Genomic DNA, 16438 nt, shown 5'->3' on the forward strand with positions numbered 1-16438 from the left:
CGTCATACCATATAACGAAATACGTTATAACGTCATCCGATATAACGGAATACGTTATAACGTCATCCCATATAACGTAATACATTATAACGTCATCCCATATAACGTAATACGTTATAACGTCATCCCATATAACGTAATACATTATAACGTCATCCCATATAACGTAATACGTTCTAACGTCATAACATATAACATAATACGTATAAATTCATACCATATAACGTAATACGTCATAAGGTCGTCCTATATAACGTAATACGGTATAACGTCATACCATATAACGTAATACGTTATAACGTCATCCCATATATCGTAATACTTTCTAACGACATACCATAGAACGTAATACGTTATAGCGTCAACCCATATAACGAAATGCGTTATAACGTCATCCCATATAACGTAATACGTTATAACGTTATAACATATAACGTAATAAGTTATAACGTCATACCATATAACGTAATACGTTATAACGTTATAACATATAACGTAATACGTTACAACGTTATAACATATAACGTAATACGTTATAACGTCGTCCCATATAACGTAATACTTTCTAACGTCATACCATATAACGTAATACGTTATAACGTCATACCATATAACGTAATAAGTTATAACGTCATACCATGTAACGTAATACGTTATAACGTCATACCATATAACGAAATACGTTATAACGTTATCCCGTATAACGTAATACTTTCTAACGTCATTCCATATAACGTAATACGTTATAATGTCATACCATATAACGAAATACGTTATAACGTCATCCCATATAACGAAATACGTTATAACGTCATCCCATATAACGTAATACGTTATAACGTCTTCCCATATAACGGAATACGTTATAACGTCATTCCATATAACGTAATACGTTATAACGTCATACCATATAACGAAATACGTTATAACGTCATCCCATGTAACGTAATACGTTATAACGTCATACCATATAACGAAATACGTTATAACGTCATCCCATATAACGTTATACTTTCTAACGTCATACCATATAACGTAATACGTTATAACGTCATACCATATAACGTAATACGTATAAATTCATACCATTTAACGAAATACGTTATAACGTCATCCCATATAACGAAATACGTTATAACGTCATCCCATATAACGTAATACGTCATAACGTCGTCCCATATAACGTAATACGTTATAACGTCATAAAATATAACGTAATACGTTCTAACGTCATACCATATAACGTAATACGTTACAACGTTATAACATATAACGTAATACGTTATAACGTCGTCCCATATAACGTAATACTTTCTAACGTCATACCATATAACGTAATACGTTATAACGTCATACCATATAACGTAATAAGTTATAACGTCATACCATGTAACGTAATACGTTATAACGTCATACCATATAACGAAATACGTTATAACGTTATCCCGTATAACGTAATACTTTCTAACGTCATTCCATATAACGTAATACGTTATAATGTCATACCATATAACGAAATACGTTATAACGTCATCCCATATAACGAAATACGTTATAACGTCATCCCATATAACGTAATACGTTATAACGTCTTCCCATATAACGGAATACGTTATAACGTCATTCCATATAACGTAATACGTTATAACGTCATACCATATAACGAAATACGTTATAACGTCATCCCATGTAACGTAATACGTTATAACGTCATACCATATAACGAAATACGTTATAACGTCATCCCATATAACGTTATACTTTCTAACGTCATACCATATAACGTAATACGTTATAACGTCATACCATATAACGTAATACGTATAAATTCATACCATTTAACGAAATACGTTATAACGTCATCCCATATAACGAAATACGTTATAACGTCATCCCATATAACGTAATACGTCATAACGTCGTCCCATATAACGTAATACGTTATAACGTCATAAAATATAACGTAATACGTTCTAACGTCATACCATATAACGTAATACGTTATAACGTCATACCATTTAACGTAATACTTTCTAACGTCATACCATATAACGTAATACGTTATACCGTCATCCCATATAACGTAATACTTTCTAACGTCATCCCATATAACGGAATACGTTATAACTTCATTCCATATAACGAAATACGTTATAACGTAATCCCATATAACGAAATACGTTATAACGTCATCCCATATAACGTAATACGTCATAACGTCGTCCCATATAACGTAATACGTTATAACGTCATAAAATATAACGTAATACGTATAAATTCATTCCATATAACGTAATACGTCATAATGTCGTCCCATATAACGTAATACGTTATAACGTCATACCATTTAACGAAATACGTTATAACGTCATCCCATATAACGAAATACGTTATAACGTCATACCATATAACGCAATACGTCATAACGTCGTCCCATATAACGTAATACGTTATAATGTCATAAAATATAACGTAATACGTATAAATTCATTCCATATAACGTAATACGTCATAATATCGTCCCATATAACGTAATACGTTATAACGTCATACCATATATCGAAATACGTTATAACGTCATCCCATATAACGGAATACGTTATAACGTCATTCCATATAACGTAATACGTTATAACGTCATACCATATAACGAAATACGTTATAACGTCATCCGATATAACGGAATACGTTATAACGTCATCCCATATAACGTAATACGTTATAACGTCATCCCATATAACGTAATACGTTATAACGTCATCCCATATAACGTAATACGTTCTAACGTCATACTATATAACGAAATACGTATAACGTCATCCCATATAACGAAATTCGTTATAACGTCATCCCATATAACGTAATACGTTATAACGTCATCCCATATAACGTAATACGTTCTAACGTCATAACATATAACGTAATACGTATAAATTCATACCATATAACGTAATACGTCATAAGGTCGTCCTATATAACGTAATACGTTATAACGTCATACCATATAACGTAATACGTTCTAACGTCATACTATATAACGAAATACGTATAACGTCATACCATATAACGAAATACGTTATAACGTCATCCGATATAACGGAATACGTTATAACGTCATACCATATAACGTAATACGTTATAACGTTATAACATATAACGTAATAAGTTATAACGTCATACCATATAACGTAATACGTTATAACGTTATAACATATAACGTAATACGTTACAACGTTATAACATATAACGTAATACGTTATAACGTCGTCCCATATAACGTAATACTTTCTAACGTCATACCATATAACGTAATACGTTATAACGTCATACCATATAACGTAATACGTTATAACGTCATAAAATATAACGTAATACGTTCTAACGTCATACCATATAACGTAATACGTTATAACGTCATTCCATATAACGTAATACGTTATAACGTCATACCATATAACGAAATACGTTATGACGTCATCCCATATAACGGAATACGTTATAACGTCATTCTATTTAACGTAATACGTTATAACGTCATACCATATAACGAAATACGTTCTAACGTCATACCATATAGCGTAATACGTTATAACGTCATCCCATATAACGTAATACGTTATAGTGTCATTCCATATAACGTAATACGTTATAACGTCATTCCATATATCGTAATACGTTATAACGTCATACCATATAACGAAATACGTTCTAACGTCATCCCATATAACGTAATACGTTATAACGTTATAACATATTACGTGATACGTTATAACGTCATCCCATATAACGTAATACTTTCTGACGTCATACCATATAACGTAATACGTTATAACGTCATACCATATAACGAAATACGTTATACCGTCATCCCATATAACGTTATACGTTATAACGTCATCCCATATAACGTAATACGTTGTAACGTCATACCATATAACGTAATACGTATAAATTCATACCATATAACGTAATACGTCATAAGGTCGACCCATATAAAGTAATACGTTATAACGTCATACCATATAACGTAATACGTTATAACGTCATCCCATATAACGTAATACTTTCTAATGTCATTCCATATAACGTAATACGTTATAACGTCATACCATATAACGTAATACGTTATAACGTCATACCATATAACGAAATACGTTATAACGTCATCCCGTATAACGTAATACGATATAACGTTATAACATATTACGTGATACGTTATAACGTCAACCAATATAACGAAATACGTTATAACGTCATCCCATATAACGTACTACGTTATAACGTCATCCCATATAACGTACTACGTTATAACGTCATCCCATATAACGTAATACGTTCTAACGTCATCCCATATAACGTAATATTTTCTAACGTCATACCATATAACGTAATACGTTATAACTGCATCCCATATAACATAATGCGTTCTAACGTCATCCCATATAACGTAACAATCTCTAACGTCATACCATATAACGTAATACGTTATAACGTCATACCATATAACGAAATACGTTATAACGTCATCCCATATAACGAAATACGTTATAACGTCATACCATATAACGTAATACGTTGTAACGTCATACCATATAACGTAATACGTATAAATTCATACCATATAACGTAATACGTCATAAGGTCGTCCCATATAAAGTAATACGTTATAACGTCATACCATATACCGTAATACGTTATAACGTCATCCCATATAACGTAATGCTTTTTAACGTCATTCCATATAACGTAATACGTTATAACGTCATACCATATAACGTAATACGTTATAATGTCCCACATAACGTGATACGTTATAACGTCATCCCATATACCGTAATACGTCATACCATATAACGAAATACATTATAACGTCATCCCATATAACGTAATATTTTCTAACGTCAAACCATATAACGTAATACGTTATAACGTCATACCATATAACGAAATACGTTATAACGTCATCCCGTATAACGTCATACTTTCTAACGTCATACCATATAACGTAATACGTTATAACTGCATCCCATATAACATAATACGTTCTAACGTCATCCCATAAAACGTAACAATTTCTAACGTCATACCATATAACGTAATACGTTATAACGTCATACCATATAACGAAATACGTTATACCGTCATCCCATATACTGTAATACTTTCTAACGTCATACCATATAACGTAATACGTTATAACTGCATCCCATATAACATAATACGTTCTAACGTCATCCCATAAAACGTAACAATTTCTAACGTCATACCATATAACGGAATACGTTATAACTTCATTCCATATAACGAAATACGTTATAACGTCAACCCATATAACGAAATACGTTATAACGTCATCCCATATAACGTAATACGTTATAACGTTATAACATATAACGTAATAAGTTATAACGTCATACCATATAACGTAATACGTTATAACGTTATAACATATAACGTAATACGTTACAACGTTATAACATATAACGTAATACGTTATAACGTCGTCCCATATAACGTAATACGTTATAACTTCATCCCATATAGCGTAATACGTTCTAACGTCATACCATATAACGTAATACGTTATACCGTCATCCCATATAACGTAATACTTTCTAACGTCATCCCATATAACGGAATACGTTATAACTTCATTCCATATAACGAAATACGTTATAACGTAATCCCATATAACGAAATACGTTATAACGTCATCCCATATAACGTAATACGTCATAACGTCGTCCCATATAACGTAATACTTTCTAACGTCATCCCATATAACGTAATACGTTATAACTTCATCCCATATAGCGTAATACGTTCTAACGTCATACCATATAACGTAATACGTTATACCGTCATCCCATATAACGTAATACTTTCTAACGTCATCCCATATAACGTAATAAGTTATAACGTCATCCCATATAACGTAATACGTTATAACGTTATAACATATAACGTAATACGTTACAACGTTATAACATATAACGTAATACGTTATAACGTCGTCCCATATAACGTAATACTTTCTAACGTCATACCATATAACGTAATACGTTATAACGTCATACCATATAACGAAATACGTTATAACGTTATCCCGTATAACGTAATACTTTCTAACGTCATTCCATATAACGTAATACGTTATAATGTCATACCATATAACGAAATACGTTATAACGTCATCCCATATAACGAAATACGTTATAACGTCATCCCATATAACGTAATACGTTATAACGTCTTCCCATATAACGGAATACGTTATAACGTCATTCCATATAACGTAATACGTTATAACGTCATACCATATAACGAAATACGTTATAACGTCATCCCATATAACGTAATACGTTATAACGTCATACCATATAACGAAATACGTTATAACGTCATCCCATATAACGTTATACTTTCTAACGTCATACCATATAACGTAATACGTTATAACGTCATACCATATAACGTAATACGTATAAATTCATACCATTTAACGAAATACGTTATAACGTCATCCCATATAACGAAATACGTTATAACGTCATCCCATATAACGTATTACGTCATAACGTCGTCCCATATAACGTAATACGTTATAACGTCATAAAATATAACGTAATACGTTCTAACGTCATACCATATAACGTAATACGTTATAACGTCATACCATTTAACGTAATACTTTCTAACGTCATACCATATAACGTAATACGTTATACCGTCATCCCATATAACGTAATACTTTCTAACGTCATCCCATGTAACGGAATACGTTATAACTTCATTCCATATAACGAAATACGTTATAACGTAATCCCATATAACGAAATACGTTATAACGTCATCCCATATAACGTAATACGTCATAACGTCGTCCCATATAACGTAATACGTTATAACGTCATAAAATATAACGTAATACGTATAAATTCATTCCATATAACGTAATACGTCATAATGTCGTCCCATATAACGTAATACGTTATAACGTCATACCATTTAACGAAATACGTTATAACGTCATCCCATATAACGAAATACGTTATAACGTCATCCCATATAACGTAATACGTCATAACGTCGTCCCATATAACGTAATACGTTATAACGTCATAAAATATAACGTAATACGTATAAATTCATTCCATATAACGTAATACGTCATAATGTCGTCCCATATAACGTAATACGTTATAACGTCATACCATATATCGAAATACGTTATAACGTCATCCCATATAACGGAATACGTTATAACGTCATTCCATATAACGTAATACGTTATAACGTCATACCATATAACGAAATACGTTATAACGTCATCCGATATAACGGAATACGTTATAACGTCATCCCATATAACGTAATACGTTATAACGTCATCCCATATAACGTAATACGTTATAACGTCATCCCATATAACGTAATAAGTTCTAACGTCATACTATATAACGAAATACGTATAACGTCATCCCATATAACGAAATTCGTTATAACGTCATACCATATAACGTAATACGTTATAACGTCATCCCATATAACGTAATACGTTCTAACGTCTTAACATATAACGTAATACGTATAAATTCATACCATATAACGTAATACGTCATAAGGTCGTCCTATATAACGTAATACGTTATAACGTCATACCATATAACGTAATACGTTATAACGTCATCCCATATAACGTAATACTTTCTAACGACATACCATAGAACGTAATACGTTATAGCGTCAACCCATATAACGAAATGCGTTATAACGTCATCCCATATAACGTAATACGTTATAACGTTATAACATATAACGTAATAAGTTATAACGTCATACCATATAACGTAATACGTTATAACGTTATAACATATAACGTAATACGTTACAACGTTATAACATATAACGTAATACGTTATAACGTCGTCCCATATAACGTAATATTTTCTAACGTCATACCATATAACGTAATACGTTATAACTGCATCCCATATAACATAATACGTTCTAACGTCATCCCATATAACGTAACAATCTCTAACGTCATACCATATAACGTAATACGTTATAACGTCATACCATATAACGAAATACGTTATAACGTCATCCCATATAACGAAATACGTTATAACGTCATACCATATAACGTAATACGTTGTAACGTCATACCACATAACGTAATACGTATAAATTCATACCATATAACGTAATACGTCATAAGGTCGTCCCATATAAAGTAATACGTTATAACGTCATACCATATAACGTAATACGTTATAACGTCATCCCATATAACGTAATACTTTTTAACGTCATTCCATATAACGTAATACGTTATAACGTCATACCATATAACGTAATACGTTATAATGTCCCACATAACGTGATACGTTATAACGTCATCCCATATACCGTAATACGTCATACCATATAACGAAATACATTATAACGTCATCCCATATAACGTAATATTTTCTAACGTCAAACCATATAACGTAATACGTTGTAACGTCATACCACATAACGTAATACGTATAAATTCATACCATATAACGTAATACGTCATAAGGTCGTCCCATATAAAGTAATACGTTATAACGTCATACCATATAACGTAATACGTTATAACGTCATCCCATATAACGTAATACTTTCTAACGACATACCATAGAACGTAATACGTTATAACGTCAACCCATATAACGAAATACGTTATAACGTCATCCCATATAACGTAATACGTTATAACTTCATTCCATATAACGAAATACGTTATAACGTAATCCCATATAACGAAATACGTTATAACGTCATCCCATATAACGTAATACGTCATAACGTCGTCCCATATAACGTAATACTTTCTAACGTCATCCCATATAACGTAATACGTTATAACTTCATCCCATATAGCGTAATACGTTCTAACGTCATACCATATAACGTAATACGTTATACCGTCATCCCATATAACGTAATACTTTCTAACGTCATCCCATATAACGTAATAAGTTATAACGTCATCCCATATAACGTAATACGTTATAACGTTATAACATATAACGTAATACGTTACAACGTTATAACATATAACGTAATACGTTATAACGTCGTCCCATATAACGTAATACGTTATAACTTCATCCCATATAGCGTAATACGTTCTAACGTCATACCATATAACGTAATACGTTATACCGTCATCCCATATAACGTAATACTTTCTAACGTCATCCCATATAACGGAATACGTTATAACTTCATTCCATATAACGAAATACGTTATAACGTAATCCCATATAACGAAATACGTTATAACGTCATCCCATATAACGTAATACGTCATAACGTCGTCCCATATAACGTAATACTTTCTAACGTCATCCCATATAACGTAATACGTTATAACTTCATCCCATATAGCGTAATACGTTCTAACGTCATACCATATAACGTAATACGTTATACCGTCATCCCATATAACGTAATACTTTCTAACGTCATCCCATATAACGTAATAAGTTATAACGTCATCCCATATAACGTAATACGTTATAACGTTATAACATATAACGTAATACGTTACAACGTTATAACATATAACGTAATACGTTATAACGTCATCCCATATAACGAAATACGTTATAACGTCATCCCATATAACATATTACGTCATAACGTCGTCCCATATAACGTAATACGTTATAACGTCATAAAATATAACGTAATACGTTCTAACGTCATACCATATAACGTTATACGTCATAATGTCGTCCCATATAACGTAATACGTTATAACGTCATACCATATATCGAAATACGTATAACGTCATCCCATATAACGGAATACGTTATAACGTCATTCCATATAACGTAATACGTTATAACGTCATACCATATAACGAAATACGTTATAACGTCATCCGATATAACGGAATACGTTATAACGTCATCCCATATAACGTAATACGTTATAACGTCATCCCATATAACGTAATACGTTATAACGTCATAAAATATAACGTAATACGTATAAATTCATTCCATATAACGTAATACGTCATAATGTCGTCCCATATAACGTAATACGTTAGAACGTCATACCATATATCGAAATACGTTATAACGTCATACCATATAACGAAATACGTTATAACGTCATCCGATATAACGTAATACGTTATAACGTCATCCCATATAACGTAATACGTTCTAACGTCATACTATATAACGAAATACGTATAACGTCATCCCATATAACGAAATTCGTTATAACGTCATCCCATATAACGTAATACGTTATAACGTCATCCCATATAACGTAATACGTTCTAACGTCATAACATATAACGTAATACGTATAAATTCATACCATATAACGTAATACGTCATAAGGTCGTCCTATATAACGTAATACGTTATAACGTCATACCATATAACGTAATACGTTATAACGTCATCCCATATAACGTAATACTTTCTAACGACATACCATAGAACGTAATACGTTATAGCGTCAACCCATATAACGAAATGCGTTATAACGTCATCCCATATAACGTAATACGTTATAACGTTATAACATATAACGTAATAAGTTATAACGTCATACCATATAACGTAATACGTTATAACGTTATAACATATAACGTAATACGTTACAACGTTATAACATATAACGTAATACGTTATAACGTCGTCCCATATAACGTAATACTTTCTAACGTCATACCATATAACGTAATACGTTATAACGTCATACCATATAACGTAATAAGTTATAACGTCATACCATGTAACGTAATACGTTATAACGTCATACCATATATCGAAATACGTTATAACGTCATCCCATATAACGTAATACGTTATAACGTCGTCCCATATAACGTAATACGTTATAACTTCATCCTATATAGCGTAATACGTTCTAACGTCATCCCATATAACGTAATACGTTATAACGTTATAACATATAACGTAATAAGTTATAACGTCATACCATATAACGTAATACGTTATAACGTTATAACATATAACGTAATACGTTACAACGTTATAACATATAACGTAATACGTTATAACGTCGTCCCATATAACGTAATACTTTCTAACGTCATACCATATAACGTAATACGTTATAACGTCATACCATATAACGTAATACGTTATAACGTCATAAAATATAACGTAATACGTTCTAACGTCATACCATATAACGTAATACGTTATAACGTCATACCATTTAACGTAATACTTTCTAACGTCATACCATATAACGTAATACGTTATAACGTCATCCCATATAACGTAATACGTTCTAACGTCATACCATATAACGTAATACGTATAAATTCATAAAATATAACGTAATACGTCATAAGGTCGTCCTATATAACGTAATACGTTATAACGTCATACCATATAACGTAATACGTTATAACGTCATCCCATATAACGTAATACTTTCTAACGACATACCATAGAACGTAATACGTTATAACGTCAACCCATATAACGAAATACGTTATAACGTCATCCCATATAACGTAATACGTTATAACGTTATAACATATAACGTAATAAGTTATAACGTCATACCATATAACGTAATAGGTTATAACGTTATAACATATAACGTAATACGTTACAACGTTATAACATATAACGTAATACGTTATAGCGTCGTCCCATATAACGTAATACGTTATAACGTCATCCCATATAACGTAATACGTTATAACGTCATACCATATAACGAAATACGTTATAACGTCATCCCATATAACGTTATACTTTCTAACGTCATACCATATAACGTAATACGTTATAACGTCATACCATATAACGTAATACGTATAAATTCATAGCATTTAACGAAATACGTTATAACGTCATCCCATATAACGAAATACGTTATAACGTCATCCCATATAACGTAATACGTCATAACGTCGTCCTATATAACGTAATACGTTATAACGTCATACCATATAACGTAATACGTTATAACGTCATCCCATATAACGTAATACTTTCTAACGACATACCATAGAACGTAATACGTTATAACGTCATCCCATATAACGTAATACTTTCTAACGTCATACCATATAACGTAATACGTTATACCGTCATCCCATATAACGTAATACGTTATAACGTCATACCATATAACGTAATAAGTTATAACGTCATACCATATAACGTAATAGGTTATAACGTTATAACATATAACGTAATACGTTACAACGTTATAACATATAACGTAATACGTTATAACGTCGTCCCATATAACGTAATACGTTATAACGTCATCCCATATAACGTAATACGTTATAACGTCATACCATATAACGAAATACGTTATAACGTCATCCCATATAACGGAATACGTTATAACTTCATTCCATATAACGAAATACGTTATAACGTCATCCCATATAACGAAATACGTTATAACGTCATCCCATATAACGTAATACGTCATAACGTCGTCCCATATAACGTAATACGTTATAACGTCATAAAATATAACGTAATACGTATAAATTCATTCCATATAACGTAATACGTCATAATGTCGTCCCATATAACGTAATACGTTAGAACGTCATACCATATATCGAAATACGTTATAACGTCATCCCATATAACGGAATACGTTATAACGTCATTCCATATAACGTAATACGTTATAACGTCATACCATATAACGAAATACGTTATAACGTCATCCGATATAACGGAATACGTTATAACGTCATTCCATATAACGTAATACGTTATAACGTCATACCATAAAAGGAAATACGTTATAACGTCAACCCATACAACGTAATACGTTCTAACGTCATACCATATAACGTAATACGTTATAACGTCATACCATATAACGTAATACGTTATAACGTCATAAAATATAACGTAATACGTTCTAACGTCATACCATATAACGTAATACGTTATAACGTCATACCATTTAACGTAATACTTTCTAACGTCATACCATATAACGTAATACGTTATAACGTCATCCCATATAACGTAATACGTTCTAACGTCATACCATATAACGTAATACGTATAAATTCATAAAATATAACGTAATACGTCATAAGGTCGTCCTATATAACGTAATACGTTATAACGTCATCCCATATAACGTAATACTTTCTAACGACATACCATAGAACGTAATACGTTATAACGTCAACCCATATAACGAAATACGTTATAACGTCATCCCATATAACGTAATACGTTATAACGTTATAACATATAACGTAATAAGTTATAACGTCATACCATATAACGTAATAGGTTATAACGTTATAACATATAACGTAATACGTTACAACGTTATAACATATAACGTAATACGTTATAACGTCGTCCCATATAACGTAATACGTTATAACGTCATCCCATATAACGTAATACGTTATAACGTCATACCATATAACGAAATACGTTATAACGTCATCCCATATAACGTTATACTTTCTAACGTCATACCATATAACGTAATACGTTATAACGTCATACCATATAACGTAATACGTATAAATTCATAGCATTTAACGAAATACGTTATAACGTCATCCCATATAACGAAATACGTTATAACGTCATCCCATATAACGTAATACGTCATAACGTCGTCCTATATAACGTAATACGTTATAACGTCATACCATATAACGTAATACGTTATAACGTCATCCCATATAACGTAATACTTTCTAACGACATACCATAGAACGTAATACGTTATAACGTCATCCCATATAACGTAATACTTTCTAACGTCATACCATATAACGTAATACGTTATACCGTCATCCCATATAACGTAATACCTTATAACGTCATACCATATAACGTAATAAGTTATAACGTCATACCATATAACGTAATAGGTTATAACGTTATAACATATAACGTAATACGTTACAACGTTATAACATATAACGTAATACGTTATAACGTCGTCCCATATAACGTAATACGTTATAACGTCATCCCATATAACGTAATACGTTATAACGTCATACCATATAACGAAACACGTTATAACGTCATCCCATATAACGGAATACGTTATAACTTCATTCCATATAACGAAATACGTTATAACGTCATCCCATATAACGAAATACGTTATAACGTCATCCCATATAACGTAATACGTCATAACGTCGTCCCATATAACGTAATACGTTATAACGTCATAAAATATAACGTAATACGTATAAATTCATTCCATATAACGTAATACGTCATAATGTCGTCCCATATAACGTAATACGTTAGAACGTCATACCATATATCGAAATACGTTATAACGTCATCCCATATAACGGAATACGTTATAACGTCATTCCATATAACGTAATACGTTATAACGTCATACCATATAACGAAATACGTTATAACGTCATCCGATATAACGGAATACGTTATAACGTCATTCCATATAACGTAATACGTTATAACGTCATACCATAAAAGGAAATACGTTATAACGTCAACCCATACAACGTAATACGTTCTAACGTCATACCATATAACGTAATACGTATAAATTCATACCATATAACGTAATACGTCATAATGTCGTCCCATATAACGTAATACGTTATAACGTCATCCCATATAACGTAATACGTTATAACGTTATAACATATAACGTGATACGTTATAACGTCATACCATACAAGGAAAGACGTTATAACGTTATAACATATAACGTGATACGTTATAACGTCATACCATACAAGGAAAGACGTTATAACGTCATTACATATAACGTAATACTTTCTAACGTCATACCATATAACGTAATACGTTATAACGTCATACCATATATCGAAATACGTTATAACGTCATCCCATATAACGGAATACGTTATAACGTCATTCCATATAACGTAATACGTTATAACGTCATACCATATAACGAAATGCGTTATAACGTCATCCGATATAACGGAAAGCGTTGTAACGTCATTCCATATAACGTAATACGTTATAACGTCATACCATATATCGAAATACGTTATAACGTCATCCCATATAACGTAATACGTTCTAACGTCATACCATATAACGTAATACGTATAAATTCATACCATATAACGTAATACGTCATAATGTCGTCCCATATAACGTAATACGTTATAACGTCATACCATATAACGAAATGCGTTATAACGTCATCCGATATAACGGAAAGCGTTGTAACGTCATTCCATATAACGTAATACGTTATAACGTCATACCATATATCGAAATACGTTATAACGTCATCCCATATAACGTAATACGTTATAACGTCATACCATATAACGAAATACGTTATAACGTCATCCGATATAACGGAATACGTTATAACGTCATTCCATATAACGTAATACGTTATAACGTCATACCATAAAAGGAAATACGTTATAACGTCAACCCATACAACGTAATACGTTCTAACGTCATACCATATAACGTAATACGTTATAACGTCATACCATATAACGTAATACGTTATAACGTCATAAAATATAACGTAATACGTTATAACGTCATCCCATATAACGTAATACGTTATAACGTTATAACATATAACGTGATACGTTATAACGTCATACCATATAACGAAAGACGTTATAACGTCATTACATATAACGTAATACGTCATAATGTCGTCCCATATAACATAATACGTTATAACGTCATACCATATATCGAAATGCGTTATAACGTCATCCCATATAATGTACTACGTTATAACGTCATCCCATATAACGTAGTACGTTCTAACGTCATACCATATAACGTAATACGTATAACGTCATACCATATAACGTATTACGTTATAACGTCATCTCATATAACGTAATACTTTCTAACGTCATACCATATAACGTAATACGTTATAACGTCATCCCATATAACGTAATACGTTATAACGTCTTACCCTATAACGTAATACGTATAAATTCATACCTTATAACGTAATACGTCATAATGTCGTCCCATATAACGTAATACTTTCTAACGTCATACCATATAACCTAATACGTTATAACGGCATACCATATAACGTAATACGTTATAAAGTTATAGCATATAACGTATGACGTTATAACGTTATAAGATATAAGGTATTACGTTATAACGTTATAAAATATAACGCAATACGTTATAACGTCATCCCATATAACGTAATACTTTATAACGTCAACCCATGTAACGTAATACGTTATAACGTCATACCATATGTAACGTAATACGTTGTAAGGTCATACCATATATCGTAATACGTTATAACTTCATACCATATAACGTAATACGTTATAACGTCATACCATATATCGTAATACGCTATAACTTCATACCATATAACCTAATACGTTATAAAGTTTTATCATGTAAAGTA

The sequence above is a fragment of the Bombus huntii genome, chromosome 7 (assembly GCF_024542735.1).
Source record: "Bombus huntii isolate Logan2020A chromosome 7, iyBomHunt1.1, whole genome shotgun sequence".
Taxonomy (NCBI): Eukaryota; Metazoa; Arthropoda; class Insecta; order Hymenoptera; family Apidae; genus Bombus; species Bombus huntii.